This window comes from Salmo salar, chromosome 09, assembly GCF_965601325.2.
Source record: "Salmo salar chromosome 09, fSalSal1, whole genome shotgun sequence".
NCBI classification, from domain to species: domain Eukaryota; kingdom Metazoa; phylum Chordata; class Actinopteri; order Salmoniformes; family Salmonidae; genus Salmo; species Salmo salar.
In genome coordinates, this window is record NC_138299.1 from 130,852,086 (window position 1) to 130,865,609 (window position 13,524).

The window sequence follows — 13,524 nt, forward strand, 5'->3', positions numbered from 1 at the left end:
CACCAAACACGGACCAAGCAGCGGAGGAAGGAGCGACAGCAGGTGGACTATAGGAATCAGCGCGCTCGGGAGGAGATGGCATCCTGGTCGCTGGAGGTGTTGGAGTCAAGGATTGACTGGACATGGGAACAATTATTTGACCACTGTGACAACCTGCCTGGGAGGCAGGTAGAGCACGAGAGGCACCCCCAAGATTTTTTTTTGGGGGGGGGACACGGGTAGTTTGGCTGGGCCCTAAGCCAGCTACCCGTGCTTACAGAGGGGCAAAAAAGTATTTAGTCAGCCACCAATTGTGCAAGTTCTCCCACTTAAAAAGATGAGAGAGGCCTGTAATTGTCATCATAGGTACACTTCAACTATGACAGACAAAATGAGAAAAAAAATCCAGAAAATCACATTGTAGGATTTTTAATGAATTTATTTGCAAATTATGGTGGAAAATAAGTATTTGGTGAATAACAAAAGTTTATCTCAATACTTTGTTATATACCCTTTGTTGGCAATGACACAGGTCAAACGTTTTCTATAAGTCTTCACAAGGTTTTCACACACTGTTGCTGGTATTTTGGCCCATTCCTCCATGCAGATCTCCTCTAGAGCAGTGATGTTTTGGGGCTGTCGCTGGGCAACACGGACTTTCAACTCCCTCCAAAGATTTTCTATGGGGTTGAGATCTGGAGACTGGCTAGGCCACTCCAGGACCTTTAAATGCTTCTTACGAAGCCACTCCTTAGTTGCCCGGGCGGTGTGTTTGGGATCATTGTCATGCTGAAAGACCCAGCCACGTTTCATCTTCAATCCCCTTGCTGATGGTAGGCTTTGTTACTTTGGTCCCAGCTCTCTGCAGGTCATTCACTAGGTCCCCCCGTGTGGTCCTGGGATTTTTGCTCACCGTTCTTGTGATCATTTTGACCCCACGGGGTGAGATCTTGCGTGGAGCCCCAGATCGAGGGAGATTATCAGTTGTCTTGTATGTCTTCCATTTCCTAATAATTGCTCCCACAGTTGATTTCTCCAAACCAAGCTGCTTACCTATTGCAGATTCAGTCTTCCCAGCCTGGTGCAGGTCTACAATTTTGTTTCTGGTGTCCTTTGACAGCTCTTTGGGGAGGGAAGGGAGGGTGGCTGCCGTCAACGACGGCACCTGTGCTACACCCCCCATCCCCAATCCACCTATACTCGAGGTGGCTCAGGTTCTGGCCTACTGTCCTCCAGACTATAGGCAGGCTTTCTTAGCTCAGGACCGTAGACAGACTCACTCAGTTCCGGGTCGCGAGCAGACTCACTCGGTTCCGGGTCGCGGGCAGACTCACTCGGTTCCGGGTCGCGGGCAGGCTCACTCGGTTCCGGACCGCGGGCAGGCTCACCCGGTTCGGGACAGTGGGCCGTCTCACCCGGTTCTGGACAGTGGGCCGTCTCACCCGGTTCCGGACAGTGGGCCGTCTCACCCAGTTCCGGACAGTGGGCCGTCTCACCTGGTGCCGGACACACTGGACGAGGCACTGTTGCCGGACACTCTGGACGAGGCACTGTTGCCGGACACTCTGGACGAGGCACTGTTGCCGGACACTCGGGCCTGGTCTGACGCACTGGAAGCCTGATGCGTGGGGCTGGTAGTGGAGGTACCAGCCTGGGGACACGCACGTCAGGGCTAGTGCGAGGAGCGAGAACAGGCTGAGTAGGACTAGGCTGACTCACTGGAAGCTTGATGCGTGGTGCTGGTACTGGACGTGCCAGACTAGAGGTTCGCACTTCCGGGTCAGCACGAGAGGCGGGAACTGGAAAAACTGGGCCATGGAGGCGCACAGGTGGCCTTGATTGCACCTCCTGCACAACCCGTCCTGGCTGGATGGAACTAGCAGCCCTGTACGAGCGGGGTGCTAGTACAGGGCGAACTGGGCTGTGCAGGGGCCTGATGGTTACCGTGCGTAGAGCGGGCGTAGGGTAGCCTGGTTCTAGGAGGCGCACCGGTGACCAGACGCGCTGCGCAGGCATCCTCCTACCAGGCTGGATGCCCACTCTAGCATGGCATCTGCGAGGGGCTGGAAAAACTCGCACTGGACTGTGCGTGCGTATGGGCGAGATCGTGCGCACTTCTTCATAACTCGGCGCCCTCCACTCCATACACACCTCCATATACAGTGGGGCAAAAAAGTATTTAGTCAGCCACCAATTGTGCAAGTTCTCCCACTTAAAAAGATAAGAGAGGCCTGTAATTTTCATCATAGGTACACGTCAACTATGACAGACAAAATGAGGAAAAAAATCCAGAAAATCACATTGTAGGATTTTTAACCCTTTCACGTGTGAGTTCCAAATATCTCTAACGGTCGCCCCAGCGTGAGTTTTACATTTACATTACATTTAAGTTATTTAGCAGACGCTCTTATCCAGAGTGACTTACAATTTCTAGGTTGGTTTTCTAGTTTGTTTATTTCTGCGTGGCTCCCAATCAGGAACAGCTGTACGTCGTTGTTCCTGATTGGGAGTCATATATTAGTTGCGTGTTTTCACCTGGGGATTTGTGGGTAGTTGTATTTCGCACTGCTAGTGATTATTGTAGCCTGTGAAACTGTCACCTGTCGTTCTTTGTTTATTGTTTTGTTTCGTGTTATCTTTATTCATTAAATATAATGATGAACATGCAACCCGCTGCGCCTTGGTCCTCTCTACAATACGACAGCCGTTACATCATCAAAATATCAAAAGGATTTGCTAGAACTGACACTTCTAGAAGAATACTTTATTGCCCATTTGTTGAAACAGAATTTATTACATCCTTTTACTCGGTCCCCAACCCCACTGAAACACACATACATGCCCACTGACATGCTAGAAGAACATACGGTCAGTGACACAGCAGCATCACTGATTTGACTTTACCACAGTAAAATACATTTAACGAAATGTAGAAGAAATAGAATGCAATACAAGGAGAAACAAGAGATTAGGAATGTCCCTCTGACCATGTGCAACAGTGTTGGACCCTCTGAACACATCGACAATCGTCACCCATGAAGCATTGTTACCACGAAAGCCATAGCCCTTGCAAAGCAAGGGAAACAACTACTTCTTGGTGTCAGAGAGGGTAACGTCTCCAATTGAACGCTAGTGTGCAACGCCAACTAGCTAGCCATGAATTACTGTATTTCTAGAGAATTTAAGAAAGGTTTTGAACATTTATATTTTAGTCATTTAGCAGACGCTCCTATCCAGAGTGAGCAATTAGGATTAAGGGCCTTGCTGAAGGGCACATCAACAGATTTTTCACCTAATTGGCTTGGGGATTTAAACCAGCAACCTTTCTGTTACTGGCCCAACGCTCTTAATCACTAGGCTACCGGCCCCATGGAGGGCCTGTGTTACAAAATGGTATCTGTTTTTCTCTATATGTTTCCTTGACCGAGAATATCAAATTTCCCCCAGGTATTGGGGACTACTTGCATATCACACCAAGGAAGCCACTTTTTTTTCATCCCACAAGTATAAGAATCAAGTGAAGAGCTGAGTTTCAGGAGTTCATCATGGATTAGAAATGGTCAGTCTAAATGGTACATACATTTTATCAATATATTTAGCATTTTAATGCAACAAATAATGAGTGCAGGATAGAACATATAATATTGTTTGATTTAGGCTATGAATTATGTTATCCGGAGAATGAAAAGCCATCTATATTGGTGAGTACAGCTATGGAAAATGTATCACTGTGACATGAACAGGTCAAGGTTATCAATTTAGGTTGTCTGTTTTTTGTAATTTCTTTGTTTTAACTTATATTGAAGTTTCAGTACTATAGAGGATTTGCTCCTCTTCTTCAAACATTGACAGCACATCTTTACCAACTCCCAGGACCATGGAAAACTCTACTCACTTTAAGGTCTTTAGGCTTGCTGCATACGGTGATATCGGACAATTGAAGTATTTATACTTTACTCTAGTAACTGTAATATATTTTGTCATCATTCTTGCCAATGCTTTACTTATTGGAGTTATCTGCATTGAAAGAAGCCTTCATGAACCCATGTATCTGTTTCTATGTGCTTTGTTTGTTAATCAGTTGTATGGGAGCACTGGTTTGTTTCCTGCTCTCATGTTTTACTTACTCTCTGACACACATGATATTTCCCTTTTTTATTGTTATCTCCAGATTTATGTGTTGCACACATATGCTTTAACATAATTTTGTAATTTAGCAGTTATGTCCTATGACAGGTACATGTCTATTTGTTATCCTCTACAGTATAACAATATTATGACACCTAAAACCATTTGTGGCTTAATTCTACTGCCCCAAGTGTATTCTTTTTTCATCAACGCCATCATTATCTCCCTGAGTTTGCGACTGCAATTTTGTGGTAACGTTCTAGACAGAGTGTATTGTGACAACTACTCGGTAGTCAAGCTTGCCTGTTCAAATACTATGCTGAATAATATATGGGGTCTTGTTGTCACTGCGCTCTCTTTTTCTTGTACTATATTTCCTATCATATACTCATATGTAAGAATTCTACAAATCTGTTTAAAGTCTTCTGAAGAGACAAAACAGAAAGCATTTCAAACCAGTATGTCACATATAGCCTCTTTGCTGAACTTCTCCTTTGGTTGTTTATTTTCGATTATACAAGGCAGATATGATACTGCTCATCTTCCACCTATACTTCGCACTATTTTATTAGTTTATTTTCCAATATGTCCACCACTTTTCAATCCTATAATGTATGGCATAAGGATGGTTAATATCAGGCAGGCTTGTAAAAGGTTACTAGGCCGTTACTCTAAAACATAACCTGGTTGTAATTTTTTGTAACGTTTAATTATGTGTTTTGTTACTTATAGTTGCTATAATTGACTGTGCAGATACGTGTCATTTTGGAATAATTTCTCTGTAGCCCAAATACTATTGTAAAAACTGCATCAAGTTTATAATGTATTGTAACTGAAAATCTGTTGTGTCATGTTAGCTAGTTAACTGCATAACTACAGAGCATCAAGGGGAGCGGTCCTCCTTACCTTCAAGCTGTGCTCAAATAGTTGCTAAGTGGGATCCTTGGGATGACCCTACACCCCAACCCATTCTGCCTCTTTTGGTCTTTTGGCCCTGGTCTCTTGGCTCTGGTCTCTTGGCCCACCGTCTTAAACATTTCTACAGTATATAAGTAACGTTTGCTTACGTAATTCTAGCAGTGATGGCTGATGACAGGTATGTCTCAATTTGTAAGCCATTTCAATATCATAGCATTATGACTCCTTCTAAAGTGAATATGTTGTTAATCTTGATATACGTTATTCCCATAACTCTTTTCAAATGTGTATCACTTCAAGGCTCCCTTTGTGCAGGTACAATAGCTTTTTTGTGATGACTAAGTAGTTGTTAAACTCTCTCGTGTTGAAAGTGCGCTGAGCAACCTGTATGGTATATGTATTATATCAAGTCTAGTGGTTTTACCTTTTGTGTTAGTTGTGCTCTCAAATGTAAAGATATTGTTTGCTTGAAAGCCTCAAGGGAGTCACAAACGAAGGCTTTTAATGTGTGTACTCCCCACTTGATCATTTTCATCACCTTCTCTGCAAGCCATCCTTTTTTCTGTTGTTTATAACAGGCACAGAGGTTAATCTATTAATACAGTTCATTATTTTCCCACCACTAGTACACCCTATCATATATGGTATTAGGACCAAGAAGATCAGGACATGTATTACAAAAATCTTTCCGAACTCTTGATTTTCCTCATCGAAAATCTGAACCTAAACTGCTACCAATTATGACTTTAAATATTACAGCAGCAGGGCAGGGTTGCCAGACTGAATCACAGGTTTGACAGGAACATCTGCCAGAAATGAATCCATACACATTTGTTTTGATTATCAACCAAATCTCGTTTCTACTTTGTAATGCATTCTATTTCTGTGAATTCTTCTGAATTTCCTTTAAATGTATTTTACTGTAGTAAAGTCATATCAGGGATGCTGTTGTGTCACTGACCCTATGCTCTTCTATCATGTCAGTGGACATGTACGTGTGTTTCAGGGGGGTTGGGGACAGAGTAAGAGGATATAAGGATACAATAAGTTCTGTTTCAAATACTTTCCAGTAAAATAAAAGGGATGAATCCATTTTCTTGATCAAACAGTTGCATTTTTTCTTGCCAATGAAAATAATTCCAATGCATTTTTAAAGAGCTTCATGCACAATGAGGAAGATCAGCCCAATTCCCCACTCAGCTACACTTAATCTAAAGACACCTTAGTCTGTCCCAATAGAGTACCACATAATACCCATGAAACCCAACAGTCAAATAGGGAAATGGTTCCAGAGGAGATTTACTGACACCAGCAGTTATGGAATGTTAGCTCACAAGTATAATTCATTGGCTGATCCCTCATGGTGACCTTTATGGAATTATGTGATCCTTCCTTAACCCATATGAAGTCCCACCCAGTTACTACTCTAGTGATTGTTTACCAGTCAAGTCCTCTATCTATCTCTACGCTTGCAAACTAAAGGAATGACCCATCTGGCATTTGCCCTAATTACTGGGCCAGTTTGATTCTGCTTAATTCTTAAAAATACAGTTCCAGTCAAAAGTTTGGACACACCTACTCATTCCAGGGTTTTACTTTATTTTTACTATTTGCTACATTGTAGAATAATTGTGAAGACATCAAAACTATGAAATAATACATATAGAATCAGGTAGTATCTAAAAAGTGGTAAACAAATAACATTTTTGCACACACTTGGCATTCTCTCAACCAGATTCATGAGGTAGTCACCTGGAATGCATTTCAATTAACAGGTGTGCCTTGTTAAAAGTTCATTTGTGAAATTTCTTTCCTTCTTAATGAGTTGTGTTGTGACAAGGTAGGGGTGGTATACAGAAGATTGCCCTATTTGGTAAAAGACCAAGTCCAAAATTATGGCAAGAACAGCTCAAATAAGCAAAGAGAAACGGCAGTCCATCATTAGTTTAAGACATGAAGGTCAGTCAATCCGTAACATTTCAATAACTTTTAAAGTTTCTTGAAGTGCAGTCACAAAAACCATCAAGTGCTATGATGAAACTGGCTCTCATGAGGACCGCTACTGGAAAGGAAGACTAAGAGTTACCTCAACTGCAGAAGATAAGTTCATTAGAGTTGCCAGCCTCAGAAATTGCTGCCCAAATAAATGCTTCACAGAGATTGTCACGTCCTGACCATAGTAAGATGTTATTTTCTATGGTAGAGTAGGTTAGGGCGTGACAGGGGGTGTTTTGTGTTTTTCTGTTTTCTATATCTATGTTTAGTTCTAGGTTTCTCTTTCTATGTTTTTTTGGGGGGGATGATCTCCAATTAGAGGCAGCTGGTCCTCGTTGTCTCTAATTGGAGATCATACTTAACTAGGGTTTTTTGTGGGTAGTTGTAATCTATGTACCTGACAGAACTGTGAGCTGATCGTTTTCGCTTTTGTTATTTTCTTTAGTGTTCTGTGTCAAAATAAAAAGTCATTATGAGCACTCAACACGCTGCGCTTTGGTCCCCTCACTACGACAGTCGTTACAGAACTACCCACCACCAAAGGACCAGGCAGCGGGGTCAGGGGGACTGGTCCTGGGAGGAAATCCTGGATGGGGCAGGACCCTGGACAAGGCCTGGGGAGTAGCGCCGTCCGCAAGAGGAGATAGAGGCAGCGAAAGCGGAACGACGATACTATGAGGAACAAGCACGGCAACAACGGAAGCCCGAGAGGCATCCCCCACCCAAAAATTGGGAGGGGGGCACACCGGGAGATAGGCGAAGTCAGGGTGGAGACCTGAGCCAACTCCCTGTGCTTACCGTGGGGAGCTAATGACGAGGCAAGTACCGGGTTATGCGGTGATGCACACTGTGTCGCCAGTGCGCACTCACAGGCCGGTGCGATCTGTGCCCGCACCCTGCAGTTGTCAAGCTGGGTTGAGCATCCAGCAAAGACGGGTTGTGCCAGCCATATGCTCCAGACCTCCAATGCGCCTCCACGGCCCAGTATATCCTGCGTCAGTTCTGCGCAGTGTGTCGCCAGTGCGCCTGCACAGCCCAGTTCGTCCTGTGCCAACGCCCCGCGCTTGCCGGGCTACCGGGGTTATCCAGCCAGGACGGGTTGTGCCAGCCATAAGCTCCAGACCTCCAGTGCGCCTCCACGGCGCAGTATACCCTGTGACTGCTCTGCGCACCCAGCTTCCAGGGACGTTCCCTAGTCCAGAACTCTCAGCGACGTTCCCTAATCTGGTGAGACCTATTCCAGCTCCACGGAAAGAAACCTCCAGTGATGATCTATGGTCCGAAGCCTCCAGTGATGATCCATGTCACAAAGCCTCCTGTGATCCATGGCGTGGAACCTGTAGTAATGATCCATGGCACGGAGCCTGGAGCGACGGTCCCCAGTCCAGAACCTCCAGACGCGGTCCCCAGTCCAGAACCTCCTGAGGCGGTCCCCAGTCCAGAGTCTCTGGCGGCGGCCCACAGCCCAGAACCTCCGGCGGCGGCCCACAGCCCAGAACCTCCAGCGGCGATCCACGGTCCGGTGGTACTAAAGCAGAGGGATCAGCGGGTGGAGCAGGGGTTATGCCCCGAACCGGATCCGCCTCCTCTGCTGGAGGATAAGGTTATGTGGACTGCACTAGAGCCGCCATAAACAGGAGTTACCCATCCTCCCCTTTTTAGGAGCATTCAGAGTCTGCACATTTGGCGGGGGGGGGGGGGGGGGTACTATCACGTCCTGACCATAGTAAGATGTTATTTTCTATGGTAGAGTAGGTCAGGCGTGACAGGGGGTGTTTTGTGTTTTTCTATGTTTTCTATATCTATGTTTAGTTCTAGTTTTCTATTTCTATGTTGGTTTTTTGGGGATGATCTCCAATTAGAGGCAGCTGGTCCTCATTGTCTCTAATTGGAGATCATACTTAACTAGGGGGTTTTTCCACCTGTGTTTGTGGGTAGTTGTATTCTGTTTAGTCTATGTACCTGACAGAACTGTGATCTGATCATTTTCGATTTTGTTATTTTCTTTAGTGTTCTGTGTCAAAATAAAAAGTCATTATGAGCACTCAACATGCTGCGCTTTAGTCCCCTCGCTACGACAGTTGTTACAGAGATCAAATAACAGACACATTTCAATATCAACTGTTCAGAGGAGACTGCGTGAATCAAGCCTTCATGGTCGAATTTCTGCAAAGAAACCACTACTAAAGGACACCAATAAGAAGAAGAGATGCCGGAGAAGAATGGCATGGCTGACATTTTCACGTGCTCCTAACCAACTGTGTTATTTTGTTCGTTTTTTTGCAATGTTTTGAAAAACAATGTTAACTTATTTTGTACATAATGTTGCTGCTACAGGCTCTAAAGACCGGAAATAACTTCTGGAGATAACTTCTGGACAGAACAGCGAATACTCACCATGGGTTGGAAGAAAATTTTTCCTTTAACCTCTCTGGGGTATGTGGGACGCTAGCATGGATAACGTTTCTTTTCTACCATCAAGTGACGTCCCCGGGAAAAAACGGGGACAAGACAAAACATTCAGAGGACCATTGACACAATGTCCTAAAAACTTAGTTTGAACTGTGACTATCGAACCAAGGCCTTCAGAGGGAACAAAAATCTTTCAATAGCCTACGTTGAATCAAACTTTAAAAAATCTAGAAATTAACAGACAACATAGCATCACTTAATGTGCTGAAATCCTAAGGGGATGGCCAGCAGAGATAGCTGGATGGGATGAGGGAAACCGAAAGTTGGAATCTGGAACTGGAGATGAGTGAGAGTGAAGTGACGGTAAAAATATAAAAAGAAAGAAAGACACTAAAATGGAAGGTTGGTGGTTGGGAGCGAAGGGCGCTGAACCAGTGGCCGTGAGGTTGCTGGTTCAGTTCCCCGAGTTAGCTGGCAGGGGGATCTGTCGATGCGCCCCTGAGCTGGGCGCTTGACCGTGGTCGCTCTGGATGGGAACATCTGCTAGATGACTAAAATGTAATGCAAATGTTGAGCAGCTTCTCTGCAGGTGGATTGTATATTTTAAAAGTCAATAAAAATATGGAAAATGAAAACACCTGCTGCTGCAGCAGCCGTCGTTGCCAATGTCACACTACTACAACACACACTAGCAACTAGCGTGGTAAGATTACAGCTTGCTCTTGCCACTGATTATTTGCTCTTGCTCTCTCAGTACTGATGTGCCTAGACACGTCACTTGTTTTTTTATATACGGTTCCACCCACTGCAGATCAAAATGATGGTGGTTCATTCCACAATCCTGCTCTAATACAGTTGAATGGCAGGGAAAGGGGATACCAAGTCAGTTGCACAACTTTCCACCTTACCGGCTCGAATCAGCGACCTTTTGGTTACCGGCCTAATGCTCTTGTAACCTCTCTGGGACATGTGGGACGCTAGCGTCCCACCCACAGGACACACTATTCAACAGCCAGTGAAATACCAGGGCGACAAATTCAAAATAACAAAAATTGCATATTTCAAATTTCTCAAACATACAACTATTATATCCCATTTTAAAGATACACTTCTCGTTAATCCAACCACATTGTCCGATTTCAAAAAGGCTTTACGGCGAAAGCATAACATTAGATTGTTAGGACAGCGCCGAAACAAGAAAAATCAAACAGCCATTTTCCAAGCAAGGAGAGGCGTCACAAAAACCAGAAATACAGTTAAAATTAATCACTAACCTTTGATGATCTTCATCAGATGGCACTAATAGGACTTCATGTTACACAATACATGTATGTTTTGCTCGATAAAGTTCATATTTATATCCAAAAACCCCATTTTACATTGGCGTGTAATGTTCAGAAATGTTTTGCCTCCCAAAACTTCCGGTGAATGAGCACATCAATTTACAGAAATACTCATCAGTTATTCAAAGAATTATAGATACACTTCTTAATGCAACCGCTGTGTCAGATTTCAAAAAAGCTTTACGGCGAAAGCAAATTTTGCAATAATCTGAGTACAGCGTTCAGACAACAACAACAAGCAATACAGATACCCGCCATTTTGGAGTCAACTAAAATCAGAAATAGCATTATAAATATTCACTTACCTTTGATGATCTTCATCAGAATGCACTCCCAGGAATCCCAGTTCCAAAATAAATTTTTGTTTTGTTCGATAAAGTCCATCATGTCCTAATACCTCATTTTTGTTCGCGCGTTTAGTCCATTACTCCAAATGCAGGAAGCGCGCGCAAAATGTCACGACGAAAAGTCAAAAAAAGTTATATTTACGTTCGTAGAAACATGTCAAACGATGTTTACAATCAATCCGTATGGTCTTTTTATCATAAATCTTCGATAATATTCCAACCAGACAATAGCGTATTCATTACAGAGGAAAAAGAAGGAACGGCACACCTGAATGACCGTACAGTAAACAACTTATTGGCCTCAGGCAGTCCACTTGTTGAGTCAGCTCTTATTCTCTCCCCATTCACAGCAGAAGCATGATACAACGTTCTAAAGACTGTTGACGTCTAGTGGAAGCCTCAGGAAGTGCAAAATGAACACTAAGTCACTGTATACTGTATAGGCAATCACTTGAAAAACTACAAACCTCAGATTTCCACACTTCCTGGTTGGATTTTTCTCATGTTTTTGCCGCCATATGAGTTCTGTTATACTCACAGACATCATTCAAACAGTTTTAGAAACTTCAGAGTGTTTCCTATCCAAATCTACAAAAAATATGCATATCCTACCTTCTGAGCCTGAGTAGCAGGCAGTTTACTACGGGCACGCCTTTCATCCGGACGTCAAAATACTACCCCCTACCCTAGAGAAGTTAACGCGTCTGATGAGTATATACTGCTTTCCCGGGAACAGGCCCAATTCCCCGTAATTTGTTTTCTGAGAAAAAGGGGGCGGAGGTTGGGCTGCCTTCTGAGAATTTGTAGGCGAGCGAGTAAGCCCCCACTGCCATTCGTCCTATTGGACAAGGTGCAATCATTGGAAAATAAAATCGATGACCTATGAGCAAGATTAAACTACCAACAGGACATTAAAAACTGTAATATCTTATGTTTCACCGAGTCGTGGCTGAACGACAAAATGAAGAACATACAGCTGTGTCTATTTGTAAACAACAGCTGGTACACAATATCTAAGGAAGTCTCAAGGTTTTGTTTGCCTGAGGTAGAATATCTCCTGATAAGCTGTAGACCACACTATCTACCTAGAGAGTTTTCATTTGTATTTTTCGTAGCTGTCTACAGACCACCACAGACCGATGCTGCCACTTCTAGTGTCCAGGGACTTTAATGCAGGGAAACTTAAATCCGTTTTACCTAATCTCTACCAGCATGTTAAATATGCAACCAAAGGGAAAAAACTCTAGACCACCTTTACTCCAAACAGAAAGACGCGTATAAAGCTCTCCCTCGACCTCCATTTGGCAAATTTGACCGTAATTATATCCTTCTGATTCCTGCTTGCAAGCAAAACCTAAAGCAGGAAGCACCAGTGATTCAGTCAATAAAGAAGTGGTCAGATGAAGCAGATACTAAGTTTCAGGAATGTTTTGCTAGCAGAGACTGGAATATGTTCCGGAATTCTTCCAATGGCATTGAGGAGTACACCACATCAGTCACTGGCATCATCAATAAGTGCATTGATGATGTCGTCCCAACAGTGACTGCACGTACATACCCCAACCAGAAGCCATGGCAACATCTGCCCTGAGGCAACATCTGCCCACAGGCAACATCTGCCCTGAGCTAAAGGGTAGAGCTGCAGTTTTCAAAGAGCAGGACTCTAACCTGGACGACGAACAATCAAACAAGCAAAGCGTCAATACAGGACTAAGATCGAATCGTACTACGCCGGCTCCGACGTTCGTAGGATGTGGCAGGGCTTACAAACTATTACAGACTACATAGGGAAGCACAGCCAAAAGCTGCCCAGTGACACGAGCCTACCAGACGAGCTAAATTACTTATATTCTCGCTTCGAGGCAAGTAACACCGGAACATGCATGAGAGTATCAGTTGTTCCTGACAACTGTGTGATCATGCTCTCCGCATCCGATGTGAGTAAGACCTTTAATCAGGTCAACATTCACAAGGCCGCAGGGCCAGACGGATTACCAGGACGTGTACTCCGAGCATGCCCTGACCAACTGGCAAGTGTCTCCACTGACATTGTCAACCTCTCCCTGTCTAAGTCTGTAATATCAACATGTTTCAAGAAGACCACCATAGTACCTGTGCCCAAGAACACTAAGGTGACCTACCTAAATGACTACCGATCCATAGCACGCACATCTATAGCCATGAAATGCTTTGAAAGACTGGTCATGGCTCAAATCAACACCATTATCCTAGAAACCCTAGACCCACTCCAATTTGCATACCGCCCTAACAGATACACAGATGATGTAATCTCTATTGCACTCCACACTGCCCTTTCCCATCTGGACAAAAGGAACACTTATGTGAGAATGCTATTCATTGACTACAGCTCAGCATTCAACACCATAGTGCCCTCACAGCTC

General features: G+C 44.0%; 2 pseudogenes; both read left to right on the plus strand.

Annotated features, from left to right (window-relative positions):
- Positions 1 to 3,856: 3,856 nt before the first annotated feature.
- Positions 3,857 to 4,789, plus strand: LOC106612768 (olfactory receptor 11A1-like; annotated as a pseudogene).
- Positions 4,790 to 4,928: 139 nt separating this feature from the next.
- LOC106612767 (olfactory receptor 52K2-like) lies at positions 4,929 to 5,725 on the plus strand (annotated as a pseudogene).
- Positions 5,726 to 13,524: the final 7,799 nt, after the last annotated feature.